The sequence below is a fragment of the Myotis daubentonii genome, chromosome 1 (assembly GCF_963259705.1).
Source record: "Myotis daubentonii chromosome 1, mMyoDau2.1, whole genome shotgun sequence".
Classification (NCBI taxonomy): domain Eukaryota; kingdom Metazoa; phylum Chordata; class Mammalia; order Chiroptera; family Vespertilionidae; genus Myotis; species Myotis daubentonii.
Window position 1 is genome coordinate 13,465,202 of NC_081840.1, and position 17,977 is coordinate 13,483,178.

A 17,977-nucleotide genomic window follows, 5' to 3' on the forward strand; every position below is an offset into this window, starting at 1 on the left:
ATCTACCACAGTCACAAGACCAGTGTGCCCATTCAGTGCTTTGAAAATCCCATCTATCACTTATCAATAAAGGCCAATGCAAAAGTAGAGGCTTATCTAATGGCCTTTTCTGCTGAGTCAGTTTATACTAAGCACAAGAGGTAGGTACCCAGAGATCAACTTGGGTGGAAATGAATGTCGGTGTTGCTAGCGCTGACCTTGTCTGCTCTCAAACAATGGCCCATGCCTCTGTTTCTTACCTTACCCGGTATGTCCAATGTTTTCCAAAGGAGACTAAAGTGATGCAGGTCAGTGCCAGTAGAAAATATTCCACTTGGAAAAAAAACTATTTGGGAAGACAACAAATTGGTCAGTAGGGAGGTCTTAGATTCCACATAAAGCCTCACATCAAAATAGAGTTGTGCAATTTAAGAGAAGGTGGTTGTACCCACACGAGAAACGCTGGAACAAATATCCACATGAACTGATGGCTTAATAGGAGCCATGCGGCTAAATTCCTTTGCACTCTAAAAAAAAACACACAAAAAAAACCTTCAATTTTCTTTAAGAAATAAAAGTGAATGCAGTACTGGCAAAATGCAGCATAGAGGTAAGAAAATGAATGAAAGATGTATTTTAAAATATTCTATTTTTTCCCCTAAAACAATGGTCCTCAAATTGATCAAGATAGAGTTAAAAGACAGGGCCAAAGCCTCCATAAACATCTCTTTGTCTCAGGATCCTTTGTGACCCCTCGATATTAACACTGTCAAAGACCCAGAGTCTGTCCTGGCTCTCTACAGCATGAAAGGTTGCCAGGTGAAGGAAAATAAGATATGGTGCATGGGGCATAGGTGTACAACAAAATGTATGTTGTTTATCAGAAAGTCAAACGTAACCGGGTATCCTGCGTTTTTAATTATTAAATCTGTTATTTCTATAACAGAACAATCAGCCATGAGCAGATTTTGAATGAGCTATATGTTTGACCTGGTTAATGGTGCAAACAGAGGTCTTTCATCACTAGTATACTTCATGGTTTCCTGGGAAGCTCTTTGGAAATGCAGGCTCCTAGAAATTTCCACTTGAGATTAGCTCTCCTCTGGAACAGAATCACTGTTCACAAACTCCCACATTGGGGAATGACTATTTGAACGCAGCGTAACAAAAAAGAAATGAGGAAGACACAAGAAGCCAGATTTCTCTGATGGCTCAAGTTACTCCAGTAGGCCTTTAAAAGTGGCTCAGATGTCTTCAATCTTAAGACAGTGTTAACCTGAGAATGTCAAAAGGAGATCACGTAAAACCCAAATACTGGTTAACAAAGTGTATTGTCAGGGACCACTTCCACATTACCCAGATGAGGACACTGAGGGAAAATCACTCACTCTAAATTAGCAATCCAGAAGCACAACCAAGAATAGATTTGCTGACACCTGATGCCAGAAGTCACCCCGTGCTGTCATTTCTAAACCAGTCCTCCTAACATCCTGTTCCTTGAACAGCTGAAAGAGTTGGCACACCCAACAGAAGGAGCTGAGACATTCTTCTACCCTTAGCTAATGTGTACACTCCTTCACTACAGAGTAACTGTCCAATCAGAATGCAGCATGAAGAAATCCACATTGAATCGGGAATTACCTCAACAGATGTAAGCTGCTTTTTCATTGTATCAGCAAATGCCAATAATGTAGCATTAAAAGTGAGTAAAGAAACAATCAGATTGCACTTCACTGAAAATAAAACTCAATTACTTTTTGCTTCCAAGGATGTGTGCGAAGTGTGTAGTGGGGTGGGGAGGGGGGGGGGGGGAATGATGGAGAAGGGAGAGTTTTCTTCTCTTACCATCAGCAAAATCTCATCTCTGTGATATAGTAGCCATTTAAAATAACTCCCCACCACCATTCCATTTATAATTGATAAGAACTTCCCTCCCATGGAGGCTATGTTTGACAATTCTGGGTTGCTAACTCTGAGGTCCGTGTGTCCAAAAGGAAGATTCAGCCAAGGAAAGATGTTAACCCAGAAGCTGTGGCTAATCAGTGATAAAAATGACCAAGCACTGGAAAACTAAAACTGAAGCAAGGGCCTGAATGCAATAGGGATCCAGGAGAGTGGGGGACTGCTGTCTGTGTGAAGCATCTACCACAGGGCACGGTACATGGCTTACTAAATGGGAAGAATGAGAGGCAAGAGTGCATTTCTGTGGGCCTGATGGGTCAGCAAGTCACCATATATTTGCCGGTAACTTAAGTACAAACTTACTCTGTGTCTAGCTAAGTCCAGAACAAATGAGCTATAAAAGATATCAAGACCTACTTACTGTCTGTACATAATTGTCTTATAATCAATTATCCATTTAAGCAATTAACCAATGCATGTTTAATAACAACCCCTGTGGTGAACATGAAATCTGGTTAATTGATGAAGACAATGCAAAAAGTTCTAAGATATGCTGCCCTGCTCCCCAGATCTTGGTTGAGGAGCTAACACATACCCGGCTTCAGAAGCTAATGAAAATGGCAGTTAGACAGCAACAACAAGAAGGCACATAAAAGTACAAGTGGCAGTTGATGAATAGCTGATGAGTAGTCAGAGAAGATATTGCCTATGAGCTCAGAGGAAAGGGAACGGCCATGAGTTGAAGCAGTCTGGGAATTCACAGAAGATAAGTCACTGGAGATTGGCCTTGAAAGAGCAGTAGGATTTAGATAAGCAGAGAAGAGGAAATCCTAGGTTCACGATACAAGTAGAGCCACAGGCATGAGAAAACAGGGCTAAGTGATGACTTTGAGATACATGGCGCATTATCCATGTCCTTGGTAGCACTGAGAGCCAGGCACAAAAGTTGCACCATTGCTATAGCTTATGGTTCTCAACATTTTATTGTTTGTCTCACCACTATAGAGCTGTCGGATCAAAACTGTTCATTATCAAGGGTCCACTCCAAAATTTAGGGGGTTGCATAAGATTGGTTGTAGATTATATAAAATCCTAGTAAATTGGTACTAACATCCTCCTCCCCAAACATACCGTACACACACATTTCCATTTTACTGACTGAAAAACCATGTTGTCTCTTGGCTGTCTTGGGGAGCAGGAGCCATGAAGAGCTTTGTTAAGCCGAATCAGAAGACATTTGATAAGGAAAGAACTGTGTTCTTCTATATCAATGCAGCCAGAGTAGGAGAATGCATCCTCTATGGCTTTGCCCCAGTGGTCTTAGCTCAGCCCACCTTTATGACTCCTCTCACTGCACCATGTAAGAGAGTCAAGGAAATATTCAGTCCTGGGTGAATAATCATTACTTTTGAATCTCTTTATTGGAATCAATCTCTGAACTAGACTTTGGACAGTTCAATGGAAGGGAAGAGCCCAGAGATTAGATAATCCATTCCTCCTTTTTCATGCCCCCATCAGCCACCCTTCCTCCCCCATTGGTTATACTCACTTAAACTGCCAATTTTGAACCATTAAATACAAATGTCATAATATGCGCAATCAGGCAACCTCATAAATCCATATCCTCCCTACCTCACAATGTCCTTTATGTTATCATTTGTTAAAACTAATCTAGGAATGTGAAAATTTCCATTTTAAAAGGAATTCTACAATACAAAAATTTTATAGCAGATCCAAATATAAAAACATGATAGCTGTCAACATAAGAAACATCCAAACCTGTAGAGAACTTTTATAAGAGTTAATTTGAGGCCGAAACCGGTTTGGCTCAGTGGATAGAGCGTCGGCCTACGGACTGAAAGGTCCCAGGTTCGATTCCGGTCAAGGGCATGTACCTGGGTTGCGAGCACATCCCCAGTAGGAGATGTGCTGGAGGCAGCTGATCGATGTTTCTCTCTCATCGATGTTTCTAACTCTCTATCTCTCTCCCTTCCTCTCTGTAAAAAATCAATAAAATATATTTTTTTAAAAAAAAGAGTTAATTTGAACCAAACTGATGACATATACCAGGGAGCAAGTCCCCAAATTCTCCAAAGAATAACAGTTTCTTTTGTTCATTTGAAATTAAGGAGGTCATGTAAATAAGATTACATGGAGGTGGGAGAAAGCAAGGTGGGGATTGGATCACAGGATAGTTAACAAGGTTATGTACTTGAGGGTAGTCATGCTTTTGAAGGTGGGGTCTGAAAGGGTGGTCAGGTATTAGAAGAAGGGGGTCTGAAAAAGGCATCTCAAAGGTATGTTAACCTAGATGCACAGACACAATGGACAGGGCTTGCTTAAAGCAAAGAGAAACCTTTTACTGAAAATGTATATGCCTAGAGCATGACTACCCACCATGACCTGCCCAGTTAGGAACTTATGATTTATTACAGCACCCTGTTTTCTCCCACAGAACCGACCTAAGCTAATATCATGGTGACACTTAAAATGATGAGACCTTCTGGAGAAACACATTAGCAGACAGCATCCTGTGCTTAAGAAAAGTATATCCATTATAAAGCACTTCAGCCTTGAGCAAAACAGATGAAGCAAAGCCTTGGGTTTCAAGTCCTTATGATGTCACCAGGGCCCAAGATACACCATTATCATCACTTTACAGCACTCAAACACAATACCACTGAGAACCACGAACAGACACTCTCCTAAGAGAGCGGTCCCACAAACACTTGAAGTGACATGCTTTAAAATCAAACACTTGTCTCAGTGTAGAGTGCAAGGAAAAGCAAAGTATAATGGAATACATTAAGCTACCAGAAATGTCCTCAAGAAATAATGACAATTTAAGGGAAAACTAAGATAAAGGATTCCTTAAAACCACACACTTCACTCTTTGCTTGGCCTCTAACTGTGAACCAAACTGATGGCAGATACTGGGGAACAAGTCCTCAAATTCTCCAAAGAACAACAGTTTTTCAGTTTCTTTTATGCTGCTTCCACTACTGTGGTCAGGTTGAGGTAAGGGGGTAAAACTATGAAGCCTAATGCCGAAAAGGAAAAATCATTATGTTTAATTTTCATATGTATCTCCTGAGTTATTTACAATAGCGTGGCATAAGTGCTAATCTGGAGTTGGAATTTGAAACCAAGCTTTCATCTTTAATATTCAATGCAAACTTGACAAGAGAATGAGGGACCATCTTTGAAGGAGCCAAAGTATAAGTTATGTATCAAAACGACAACTCTACCCTCTCCGGTGAAGGTTGTCAATACTCGAAGCTGAAGAATGAGGATGTTGGAGATACACAGTCTTATTTGGTATGAAAGCTGGTCACTTTCTGTTCTTGATTTGTTTTTCCTAAGGCTGAAAGACGATAGGTCCATTTGAAGAAAGCTTGTTCAAAGATGACTGTGGCGAATGCAATGGGCATACCAACATTTTATAAATGCCACTGAGACTCACTGTCCGATTTAATGAGCATGATCCCCAAACGGAACTGGTCAAACTTATTTTAAAAAATGATTGGTAATAACACTTGTGATCACTTTTATGGCTAGTGCAAAACTGCTCCAAAAGCACAGGGGAAAAAATGCTTTCATAACATTTCAGGATTAGTATTCTGCCATGCTGTCACTGGTGTTTAGCAAGATAAATGTATTTTTTACTAACTCTGATAAAACCAAAACAAACCATGGTGACCAAAGGGCTTGGGAACAAAATAAGCCCATTTGAAATTCTTAAAACATACCCCTAGTGTGAAGTCTGCAGACTTATTAGAACTCTGAAGTGCATGCCCAACGTTCTGGTTCTAAGGTTCCTTGTCTAACGTTTGTCTCTAAGGGCCAAGATGTGTGCATCCACTGCGGTGTCTGCTGCAGGAAATGATTTCTTGCTTCTGCTGTCCTTGCCCTGTCCTGGTTCCACAGGCCTGGAACAGAGGACTCCGCCCTCCTTGTTGCTTCTGGTGCCACTTCCTGGTCAGCCCAGGGAACTGGTCGACCTTTACTCCAGCCCAGGCAAGAAAAAGGAAACCCGAGTGGGGGCGGGGGTGGGGGTGCCAGGGCAATGGTAGCCTTAACAATAATGGTCAGTTGCCAAGAATATGGGGTGATGGCAAAGCTGCCATGGGGCAGGCACATTTCCTCTGTTCTTTCTAGGGGAAATCCAAGAACAGCGCCCCAAGGCAAAAGGACAGTAACAGTAGGGTTAAAGTGCCCTCCATTTGCCCACAGAGCCCTCATAAGTTTGCCGCCATGTCCAACAGGTCCATCATTAGTATAGTCCTTCTTTTCAGTGGAGGCTGTAGTTGCTAGGAAATTACTGTTAAAATGATACTATTTATCATTAAAGAGTTTCCTGATTGCCCTGACTGGTTTGGCTCAGTGGATAGAGCGTCATCCTGCAGACTCAAGGGTCCCAGGTTCGATTCCAGTCAAGGGCATGTACCTTGGTTGCGTGCACATCCCCAGTAGGGAGTGTGCAGGAGGCAGCTGATCGATGTTTCTCTCTCATCAATGTTTCTAGCTCTCTATCCCTCTTCCTTCCTCTCTGTAAAAAATCAATAAAATATATTTTTTAAAAAAAGAGTTTACTGACTTATTCGTATCACAGCCCAAATTTCTAAGATAAAAGATAATAACTTCGGAGTTTCTATTGTATGCAGACACCATGCCAGTGATGAGAATATCTTGATGTTCAAGACACCACCCAGAGGCCCAAGGAATTCTTGAGGGGACAGGTCAAATGTACCAGCTGAACTGGACTGGTTTAAAAACCATTTCTGTAGAGCTTAAGTCTACCATACTGCCCCCAATTTATGGATGTGTTTACACATGCCTTTCCTGACCTCAGCTCTTTTTGGAAAAACAAACAAAAATGACCACTAGGCACAAGCATTGCCGCAAGGTCCATCAGCGCCCCCCCCCGCTACCCCCCCCCCCCCCCGCATTCCTTGGTGCACTCTCATGAGGGTACTGGCAAATGGTGGCTTCCACAAAGCATTATTATATTTTTCATGTAGTTTCCAACATCTGTGTCCTTCCTCCAACTTTCAACAACACTGTTTGAATCATGAGAAATTTTGTGTGAACAGCAGAAACTATGTTCATTATTGTTTAGTCATAACACAAATATCAATACTGTTTGCAAGTTCTACACTGCATTACCCTTCATCTGGCAGAAACGGGCTGTTTTATCATTATGAGTAATTCACAAAGGATCACACTGAAAAATATTTACTCTTGCTTCATTCCTGGGAAGCTGATACATAGAAGGAAAATGTTCTCTGTTATTCATGCCAAAGTTTTCATAGTACTCAATACTGAGACTATTTTTTCAGGCACCAAATGACAGTCTCTTCCCCTGCACCTAGGCCAGAAGTATAAACCCTGTGTGTTCTACCATACAAATTTGGGTCAACCACAGAGTAAAACAATACAGAATATTGCATTTTCTAAAATGCTTTCATCAAAATAGAAGCAGAAATGTCCACCCTTCTTTTAGACACAAATACACACACACACAGTGAGCACATTTCCTTCAGGATTAGACATGAAAATTTAGTAAGTATGATCTTATGGGCTGAAGAATCAAAGTGATCCTCTGCCTGTCTTTAAGGAGCCATTTTCTTCTTGGAGAATAGCTCCTGATTTCAGTCTTGAATGGAGTAGAAATGTGTTACATTTCTTTCTCAATGAAACTTTCCTCAGACTCAATAATCACCTAGTGATACCATCTTCTCTCACCCATGCATGCAAGGTTTGTCAGGGTTACTTCCAGCCACAACACTCTTGACTCACCACCCCGCCACCCCCCCCCCCACCCCCCACCACACACACACACACACACACACACACACACACACACACACAAACACACACACACACACACACCCAACACAGTCTGAAACTATAGTTTCTTGGCTCATGGCCCTGAACCAGAAAGAATTAGGCCAGTGAATTCTCTGGAAGGCCCTCAACCAGAGAGAATTAGGCCAGGGAATAATGAGAATGGTCTCTCCTACTCTGTCCTCCACTCTCCATTGTAGGAACCCTCAGGATGACTCATGAGAAAAAGACTGCTGGCATAGTAGCATTTGCAAATTCCCCTACATTTGTCACCTTCCTGTTCTGGTTTATCTGTCAGCATGGCCTAGATTTGGCAGAGGACAAAGACCATCTTTCTTATTCTAATGATTGGGGGTAGGGCAGAATCTTACAAAAACTGGTACATTTGGCTTGTTCATCACTACTCAAAGGAATCCCCAAGCAGTGACATTTCTGTCTGGAGGACAAAGAAATTGCTTTTCTTCTTTTTTCTTTTTTTTTTTTTTTTTTTTTTTTTGCCTTACGGTATGGCCTTGGGTAGGCATTTTGTAATAAATTCCATTATTGGCTCTAAACCTTTCTAAGGCCCCATGGATTCAATAGGTATGAATACATCAGTCACCACAAGTACATTTTCCCTCATGACTTAGAACATCCCTTTCAATCTAGGAGTCTTTTTATGCTATTTCCAAGTATCTTTTCAGCATGACAAGCCCAAAATAGCAACTCTTTTTATAAGCTCACAAGTTGTATTTTAATACCAATAACCTGAGGACAAGGACTCTCAAGCATATACATCTTATGCATCTCCATTATTTGGTCCCTGAAATAATTTGAAAATTTTAAAAAAATAATAAATTTGGACACTAGCCATGCATATAAGAAATAGGTGGTAATATCTCTATTACTGAGGCTCCAGATGCTAAATATTACTCTGAATAGTTCCATAAATGTCATTATCTTTACAGCCAGCCCATTAAAACAACTGCAGAATCCACTTGCCTCATATCCACATTGTAACTTAAAATAAATATGACAGATTTCTTATGAAAAAAGTAGAGGCACAAGAAATATTATGACAAAAGCTATTTTTATGACTCCATCCATACTGAGGCTATTAATATCACTCTTTCTAGGCAAAAAATATATATTTGGGTCAGGAAGACTTTCATCATACCCATCCTAAAATGAAAAACAAAACAAACAGAACAAACAAAAAAACACATACACCAGTTTCTAAAGTAGGATATTTCACTCATTTTTCCTAAGATCCCTGAAAAGAATTGAGATGAGAGAATTGAAAGTCTAGCTTAAAATAGAACTTTAGGGTTTCTGTGACTTTGTACCTTGACTGTTCTGTATAATAGCTTATAAATTCTGTTCCTGAAACTGACATTGTTCATAACTCCACTACTCTTTTCTTGCTGCCATACAAATGGTAAGACAGAGACAAGGTAAAACCAGTGATCATATGATAAATATATCTTCTCACTATAAAATGACCAGTGCACATTCGGCAGCTTCCTTTGCAATATTATATATAAATTAGGTGGAACCCATCAATTCAGGAGCTTTAGTTCTCTTTAGTACTGAGGAAGAAATGTTTTAAAATCCCCAAAGACTTGATTGAATTATAAAATTTATATATATATATATATATGGTAAGCCCAGAATTGCACTTGAGAACTAATTCATGGCTGTACAATAAATATGAGAAAGTGATTTATTGAAACAAAAGGAAATACATTTAAAATGGGTATTATTATATACACTAAAGATATGACAAGATAAGCCACATAAACTATGCTATAATGTATGAATTATCCCATAGAATCAGAATAATAATCACCACTAGGACTTACACATGAATAGTCATCTTCAACTTGCAAATCACTTTTAGATATGGTCTCTCATTTTATCACTACAAAATACACTTTGAGATTAGCATTATTATAATCCTCATGGTATAGATAAAGAAGCTGATTTGCAGAAAGAATGTAGAGTGGCATAATTTAAGAACTATTACATTAAATTACATGTCATTTGTTTCAATCATGATAGGCATAGTAGTAGTTTTCTATAATAGTGTTATCCATGTCTACAAAAGACAGAGAAGATGGTTTGCATGAGAGAATCTTACTTTCAAATACTTTATTTTATGTTATCCGTGAATCTGATGGCACACTCAGAAAACCAAACTTTTTTTTTTCTTTGTCAAAGTCAAGATGTTTTCACATAAATCCTCCATAAATACATTTGGAATGGTCTTGGGTGGCCCAACAGAGTTGGGATGATTAGGCTTTTAATTACCTAAATATATTCCTAACTTGGGTTGCTAGTAATGGTTTTTTATTAATTTAGGTTTCTATTATCCTCTCTTTTTCTCAGACAATTACTTTGCAAATTGAGGGAAACCAGCATTTTTTTTTAAAGCTCCCAAATTGCTACTCATCATAATGATAATAAATAAATAAATAAATAAATAAATCACAAAGCTTGTGAACCTACCTGCCCAATTCAAACAATATGTAGTCATTGGGGTAATCAGTTCACAAGACGTGAAAAGAATGTCAATTGGCTATGCTATTCCCCATATCCTGGCAGAGAAGAGCAGGTAGCTAAGTGCCATTTTGGTGTGCTGCCATGTAAACACTGAAAACACAGCCACTGCAGCATGGAACCCCCTGCCTTCCCTTGATAAGATCATCTCATGGATCAATCAAAGCAAGGGGACCAATGCCTCACTTCTGGTAGTCCATTCAAGTGTCAAATGTAGGACTGCCTTTTATAAGGGCCTTTCCATGCTGGGATTTTTACACATGTCAACACCGTCTTCCTTTTAACTCTCGTACCTTCAAGGAGTGTTAGAGCCAACTACTATCTATTAAGTTAGGTACGAACACCAGGCACATCTGCTCTCTACCTAGGAGAAAATGGATACAACATTTTGCTTTTTGTTTTAGAAATCCCTTTATCTGTGTTTGTTTTTCTTCCCCAACGTGACACAAAATACAGGATTTGAAAATATTAGAAGACCTGAACCCTGTCAGTCTTAAAAGGCCCGGTGTGGGGAGGAGCATTCAATGCATCTGGCATTTGCATAAACTTTGGAATCAGAAACAGCTGATCCTGTTTCAATCTCATCATCACTTCCTGGTTGTGTGGTCCTGGTGAGAAGGATAACTGCTGTAATATTACTGGGGCATACCCATGATAATTTATGCTTCATAAGTCTTCTATAATGATTAATTTGAGTAAGGCAAGTGTTTAAAAAACCAAATTCTGAACAAAATAGAACCAGCAATATAGAATCATGGAACAGACTGTCAAATCTCAGAGGATGGGTAGGTGGGAAGAGATTAACCAAAGAATTTATATGCATAACCTATAGACACAGACAATAGTATGGTGAAGGCCTGGGGCGAGGGGCAGTGTGGGCTAGAAGGGGTCAATGGGCAGGGGAGGGACATCTGTAATACTTTCAACAATAAAGATTTAAAAAATTAGAAACAAACAAATAAACCAACAGAAAACATGCTACGTGTTTCTTGTAAGTAGGGACATAGATGCTTCTGGATGTCTAACTTTACATAGGAAATTGGTTTTAAGAATGCGTTCTTCTAGTGTTTATCTTTATATTTAACTAGACACCCGGTGCACAAATTCATGCATGAGTGCGGTCCAGCTGGGGGCCCATGGGGCCTGGGCCAGCAGGGGGGGAGGCCGCAGGCAGTTGGCTGGCCAGCCCCGCCCCCGATGGTGGTGGGAGGACTGATCGGGGCCTGGGTCAGGCTGGTTGGCTGCTGCAGTGTGTGTCATAACCAAAGGTCGTTCTGGTTGTTGTGGTTGTTCTGGTCATTCCGCCATTCTGGTTGCTGGGCTTTTATATATATTGATACTTTGGAAACAGTCTTGGAAAAGCAGCAAAGGAAGCCAAGGCTCTAGGCCACAGGGCTTCCCAATCGCCTCTAGGTCTCTAGGACTTGAAAGCCTTGTCCCTTCTTGCAGGATCCTGTTACAATATATTGATTTTTCCTCACAGTATAACATTTCCTTTATTTAAGCTCATTGGGCTGTTTCCCCTGCATCATTCTGACCAATTATGTTCCTTGCTGTTTATACTGTTCAAGAACATGATGCAATCATGGGATGGCATTCTTTCCTGTTATTGAACTGTTGGTGCCTGAACAATGGCCTAAAGAACAAAACCGATCGATGCCCATGAACAGCATAGCCTTTAAGACAACGCTGAAATAAATTAGGAGAGTTGGGAATTAACTTCAAGGAGTTGATATTACATACCCATCTACTCTCTCCCTCACTCCAAATATAGATAGCATCTCACTTGATCCTCAGAATGAGTCCATGAGTTAGTATCATTAAACTCAGTTTACAGAAAAGGAGATTGGGTTCCCAGAAAGTCAAATAACCTGAATTAAGTCTTCACAGCAAAAAAAAATAAAAAAATGGTAGAGATTGCATTCAAACTTGGACTTCCTGATACCAACTGCCCCACATCTTCCATAGAAAATCCAGAAATCAAAAGACAGAAATGTAATTTTCTTACATAACGTTCCAGTTACTTTTGGTTTGAACTGAAGAAATGTCTATGTCCATGTGAAGTGAACTGTCCTTTAGGAAACCTAAGTCAGGTGGACTCAACAAGCTGACCATATGTTCAGTAAACTTTCAGAAGAGCATGACTTTCCTCTCATGAACATTCTTCCCAGTGGTCCATTAGCTGCTAAACAGTCTATTTCAGAAACCATCCTCATTTACTCCAAGGCCTTACTCATAGTTTGAAAATGGAAATACTTTCAGAACACTAACATTTAGCCTTGGTGTCAGTCATATACACTGTAGTGAGAATCAGTTTCCAACTTATCTTGAGGCCAGTTTTATTGGTATGACAGCTCGAGGACAGAAAAGAAATGTGGTGACAGAAGTGTCCCCTAGACATGAAGATGGGGAGCTCTGGAATATTAGGGACACTGAAACCACACAACAAAATACAAAGACAACATTTATAACAACAGAAATGATTTCCTAATTTTATTAAAGACTGAGGCTATCTAAAAAACTCATGAATTAAGGCTACATTATTATACATTTTAAAACAAGGGGAATTTTCCTGGCTAGTGTCACTCAGTGGTTTAGCATTGACCTATGAACCAGGAGATCACGGTTCCATTCCCAGTTGGGGAATTGCAGCATGCAGGAGGCAGCTGATCAATGATGCTCTCTCATCATTGATATTTATATTTCTCTCCCCCTCTCCCTTTCTCTTTGAAATCAATAAAAAATATGTTTTGAAAAAGGGAATTTACCATTCTATTTGGAAAGTTTTATCTCACTCCCACTTTATCACTGTGTACTACTAGGCAGCCATTCTGCAATGTTGTTGGTTGTCAACAATTTCATCTGCTGTAATAATGGAGGGAGAACTTCCACACAGGCAAGGCCATGTGTGAGGATGTTTTGTCGTTTACCTGCCAGGGCTCTGCGAGTGGTCTAGAATATTCCCAGCCCTCATTCAGCACAATTCATAATCTAGCAGATGGCACCGTTAAACAAGTGTTCCTTGTAGTCAGTCTCTTTGAAAATGAGGGCAACAAAATGCAGAATAAAATGAAGTTGACTAGAATAATACACGCCCTCATCCCTTACAGTATGTTGACAACAGCTGACAAATTTCTAGTGGATATAATCTCACAGAACATGCACAGTAACGTTTTACAGCAACATAAACTGAGATTGTAAGATACCTTGATAAATAGCTACTTTCTCACCCCGGGCTGTACTCTACTCTCTCCAGATACATGCACAACTCCCATTACCATCAAACAGCCAGGGGAGAATTACATACTGCTCAGGAGATAGCTTCTGAAACAGTGATATGTTAAAAAGATGCAATTCAAATCATGGGGTGGCAGAATACAAACATGTTATATAGAATGTAATACCATTTTAGGAGGCCAAGGAATATACAGGACATGGTGCAACAGAAAGGTAATGGGGCGGGGATGGGGGAGGAATTCAGTGTTCTCTGCGCTGACAGTGAGCTGTTAACAAGGTAAAATTACCCAATATTGGTGCAATCTGGAACTTGCATTTTGTGTTTGGGGAATTATGATAATGTGACATGGTGATCGTTATAATTAGGAGAGTGATTAAAGTAACGGAGTAATTGCTCTTCTGCATTTTTCTTAGTCAAAAAGATCTAATTGTAGATAAAAAGAAGAGAAAAGAACATTCTTCATTTAGTTTAGTTGTTTTTTTGTTGTTGTTTTTTAATTTCTCACAAGCATCACAGAACCCAAAGCAGCAAGACTAGTCACATTGGTACATAGCACCTTTCAATTTCCTTCTCATGAACAACTTATTTTTTTAGCTGTCACAAATTCCTTTTTACACAGCATGGATTCTATGTGTGAAGACAGTCTATTAAAGTCTTTTTTTAAATATATTTTTATTGATTTCAGAGAGGGAGGAAGAGGGAGAGAGAGATAGAAACATCAATGATGAGAGAGAGTCATTGATCGGCTGCCTCCTACATACCCCCACACTGGGGATGTAGCCCACAACCCGGGCATGTGCCCTTGACTAGAGTCAAACCTGGGACCCTTCAGTCCACAGGCTGACGCTCTATCCAATGAACCAAACCAGCTAGGGAAGAAGTCTGTTGTTGTTTTTTAAAAATGATATTTCTAATTCTGATAGGTTAAAATATTTTTATCCTTCATGCCTCCTAATGCTGGACTTAGTTTCAGCTCATCATATGTCTCATCAGAAAAAAAATTAGGAAAAGCAAAATTGTTTCACCAGGACAGATATAACTCCACATGTAGACAAGTAAAAATCTTAAAACAAATAAATCAACCTACCCATCCCTGAAGAGTTGAGCCAGGACAGACAAGGTCTGTCTGGCAGAAACACTTTACAGTACAGAAATGAGAATGTACATAGTATTGAGAGATTTGTTTAAATTCCTGGATGACACAATTCAGTATATAGGTGATATATTATATAATTGTACACCTGAAACCTATATAATTTTTCAAATATGATTTTATTGATTTGAGAGAGAGAGGAAGGGAGAGGGGGAGTGAGAAACATCAATGTGAAAGAGAAACATCAATGGGCTACCTCCTGCTCACCCCCTACTGGGAATGGAGCCACAACCCAGGCATGTACCCTGACTGAGAATCAAACCAGTGACCTTTTGGTGCATGGGACAATGGTCAACCAACTGAGCCACATGCACTGGGCTAGGGCTGAAACCTATATAATTGTATTAATTAATGTGACCCACAATACTAGTAAATTCAATAAAAAATAAATTAAACCTCAGAGGGAAGGTAGGGGAGGGTGGGGGTAAGGGGGAGAGATCAACCAAAGGACTTGTATGCATGTATATAAGCCTAACCAATGGACACAGACCCCAGGGGTGTGACGGCATGAGTGGGGGGGAATCGGGGATAATGGGGGGATAAGGACACATACCTTAATCAATAAAGAAAAAAATTAAATAAATAGATAGATTCCTGGGGCAGAAGGGAGCAGATCTGGAAGAACTGTGAGAATTTCCACATTTTTGTTCAAATCCTACAGCCTTCCTAAAACAGATGAAAAGCTTTTTCTATTCAACAGGAAGTGAGAAAGACCGAGACAGAACCAGGAAAGTCACTGGCTGAACACTGCTTATGCCCAAGAGGTCCTGGCATCAGAGATCTCACCTGTAAACTGCCACCTGACCTCAGGTGGCAAGGACAGCACAGACCGGGTCAGAGAGGTGAGTCCCAAGGACATTACTGGAGGGGCACTGAGCCATGTGACTGTGCAGATGGTACCAATTTTGTGAGCCTCCCTTTCCCTACCTGAAAAATGGTCCCATCCATCTAATGTGCTGAGCTGCCATGAGGTAATAGAAAAAAAGTGTAAGAGGGCTTTATAAACAACACATGAGTTACATGTATCCATATGCACATATATTGCATATCACATATAACCATTAGTACATGCACCTACAATTTAGCTTCCTGGCTCCCTTTCCTCTGGGCAGTAATAACAGCCCAAAGAACAACCAAACTATTTGGAAAGAAAATAAGTCACATTCCTTGTAGTGTAAATTAAGCCCCAACGTGATTGCTCACTGCACCTGGTAGACTTTTTTTTTGCTTATCTGCTTATTTCTTCATCAGGGGTCATCTCTAAGGTTACCTCCTCAGGGAGCCTTCCCAGGGTCCTAGAGGCGGAATGAGCCCCATTTCTACTCTGCTCCAGGCACCTACCTACAACCCCCACCATCACAGCTTATGACACTTGCTCTTTTATCTTTCCTGCACCAGACCATGACCAACATGAGCCAGGGACTGAGCCCTCTGCACCTCTGTGCCCTTAGGCTGAGCCGGTGCTCAGAGAAGATATGTTTACTGGGCTGAATAGCAAAGTCTTTAGCATGAGTAGCTATGACAGCTATACATGTGTGTCTATCTATACACCTATATGTGCGTAACTATTTGTATGCATGTGCTTATATGTTCATTCATCTGCCCATATGAATATATTTTAAATACAACTTCCTTTGATTAGGATACTAAACCCTTAGGAAGCCACTAGCCACCCACACTACCAGATCCAGAGCAGACGATGTGAAGAACTGTTCCTTCCTATCAGAATTCATTAGTTCCCCAAGCTTATCCTCTGCTCCAGCAATGGTAGAATCACAGCCACCCTCTAAAGAAACACGGGAAAACAAAATGGAAATCTGGAAAGGAATCATGTAGCAGGGACTCCCTGGTGAGTAAACACCTCGCCGCTGCTGATGCTACTGCCGCTGTTCTCTGAGCAACTGCATCTTCCCCCCTCTTTTGTGATGGGATTTTAAACTGAAAGCATTAGGTAGCAAGGAGCACTGTAATTAAACCTTCAAACAGGAGATGATTGAATGCTGAAAGAGACTTCTCCTTTGAAAGTGCATTTCAATTCTCCCCGTGTCTCCAGAAGAAAAATGCTTCTGACAGTCCGTATTTTACCCATTTCATTTAATAATGCATATCGACATTTATCCAGGAGCATCGGCCGTTGCTTTACTTCTGGTTTTAAATCAGTGAAGCGCCAGCCCAACTTCATGACTCCAATTCTCCACACCCCCCACCCCATACCTACCTAGTTTGTTTTTTCTGCTTAATTTTCAAATTAATTTTTGAAGCGAGGAGAACTGTTGCAGGGTGAAAACACAAATTTCCTGAAGATGCTAAACATAACTCTGGGGGGGGGGGGGGAATGAGAGGCCTTTGCCTCTTTTTCTGCTTACAGAATGACAATGTCATAACCCAGATGAAAACACAGACACGCACAGGACATATACATTCCAACAGCAAAACATCCTCTGTGCTTAGAACATCATATGAGACACTTTCTACAGGACTCCAGGACCTACTTCCCTGAAGAGGGCCTCCTTTAACTTCTATTTCTACAATCCCCATGTCCCTTCTAATCTGAACTAGTGCTATACGCAAAATAGTTTTCAAACGTGTCTTTTTTGTTTTGCTTTAATTGTTATACTGTCTGGGTCTTTTTTATTTTTATACGGTCTGGGACACCATTTTGTCTCCTTTTTGAAAATAGGGGTACCAAACTCATAAATCTAATATTCACAATGTAAACTTAGGGAAGTAGAAATTCAAGCAGATTTGTTCATCCCTTCATTCAATACTCGGTTAGGAGCTGTGGAAGTTTTGCAAGATGATGAATACGATACGAACCTTGCTCTCAAAGTATCTGCAAACTAGTGACATAACTACCTAATAAAAAAGGGGGGGGGACTCTATGAATTAGCCACGGCTTTAAGCATCCAATTGAGTGAGAGGGTCTGTGTGTTTTTGGGTTTATCGCTCAGAAAACAGGAGGTGTTCACAAAGGCATTTACTAGGACAGTTACAAATGGGATAGAAATTGTGCTGGCAAAGCACTATTTGTAACTAATGGCAGAAGCTACTAATTGTGCACATACTATGTGCCAAGTCCTGTTCTGAGCACATTGTATGTCTGAAGTTCTTTAATCCTCAGAACCATTTTAGCAGGCAAAGGTTGTCTCCATGCTCTGAGAAAAATATGACTCAGAGAGACAAGTAACCTGGCTAAGGTAGCAAAGTATGAGGAGAGATGGTGTTTAAACCCAAGGAGTCTGGTTCCAGGAAGAGCTTAACCATTTCCTCCAACTGCCTCCTGCTGCAGGTGCAACCCTGCAGAGGCCACATTACTGGGA

At 40.4% G+C, this 17,977-nt stretch overlaps 1 protein-coding gene across 3 annotated transcripts in view; it reads right to left on the reverse strand.

Annotated features, from left to right (window-relative positions):
* The window catches only part of FLRT2 (fibronectin leucine rich transmembrane protein 2), a 100,390-nt gene that overhangs the window by 54,203 nt on the left and 28,210 nt on the right, over positions 1–17,977 (reverse strand). The window contains exon 1 of one of the 3 annotated variants that reach the window (XM_059688862.1): positions 240–325. The exons of the other annotated variants lie outside the window; for them this stretch is intronic. The gene's annotated coding sequence lies outside the window, so the exon portion shown is untranslated. Of the gene's footprint in view, positions 1–239; positions 326–17,977 lie in introns of those variants that run through there. 3 annotated transcript variants of the gene reach the window in all.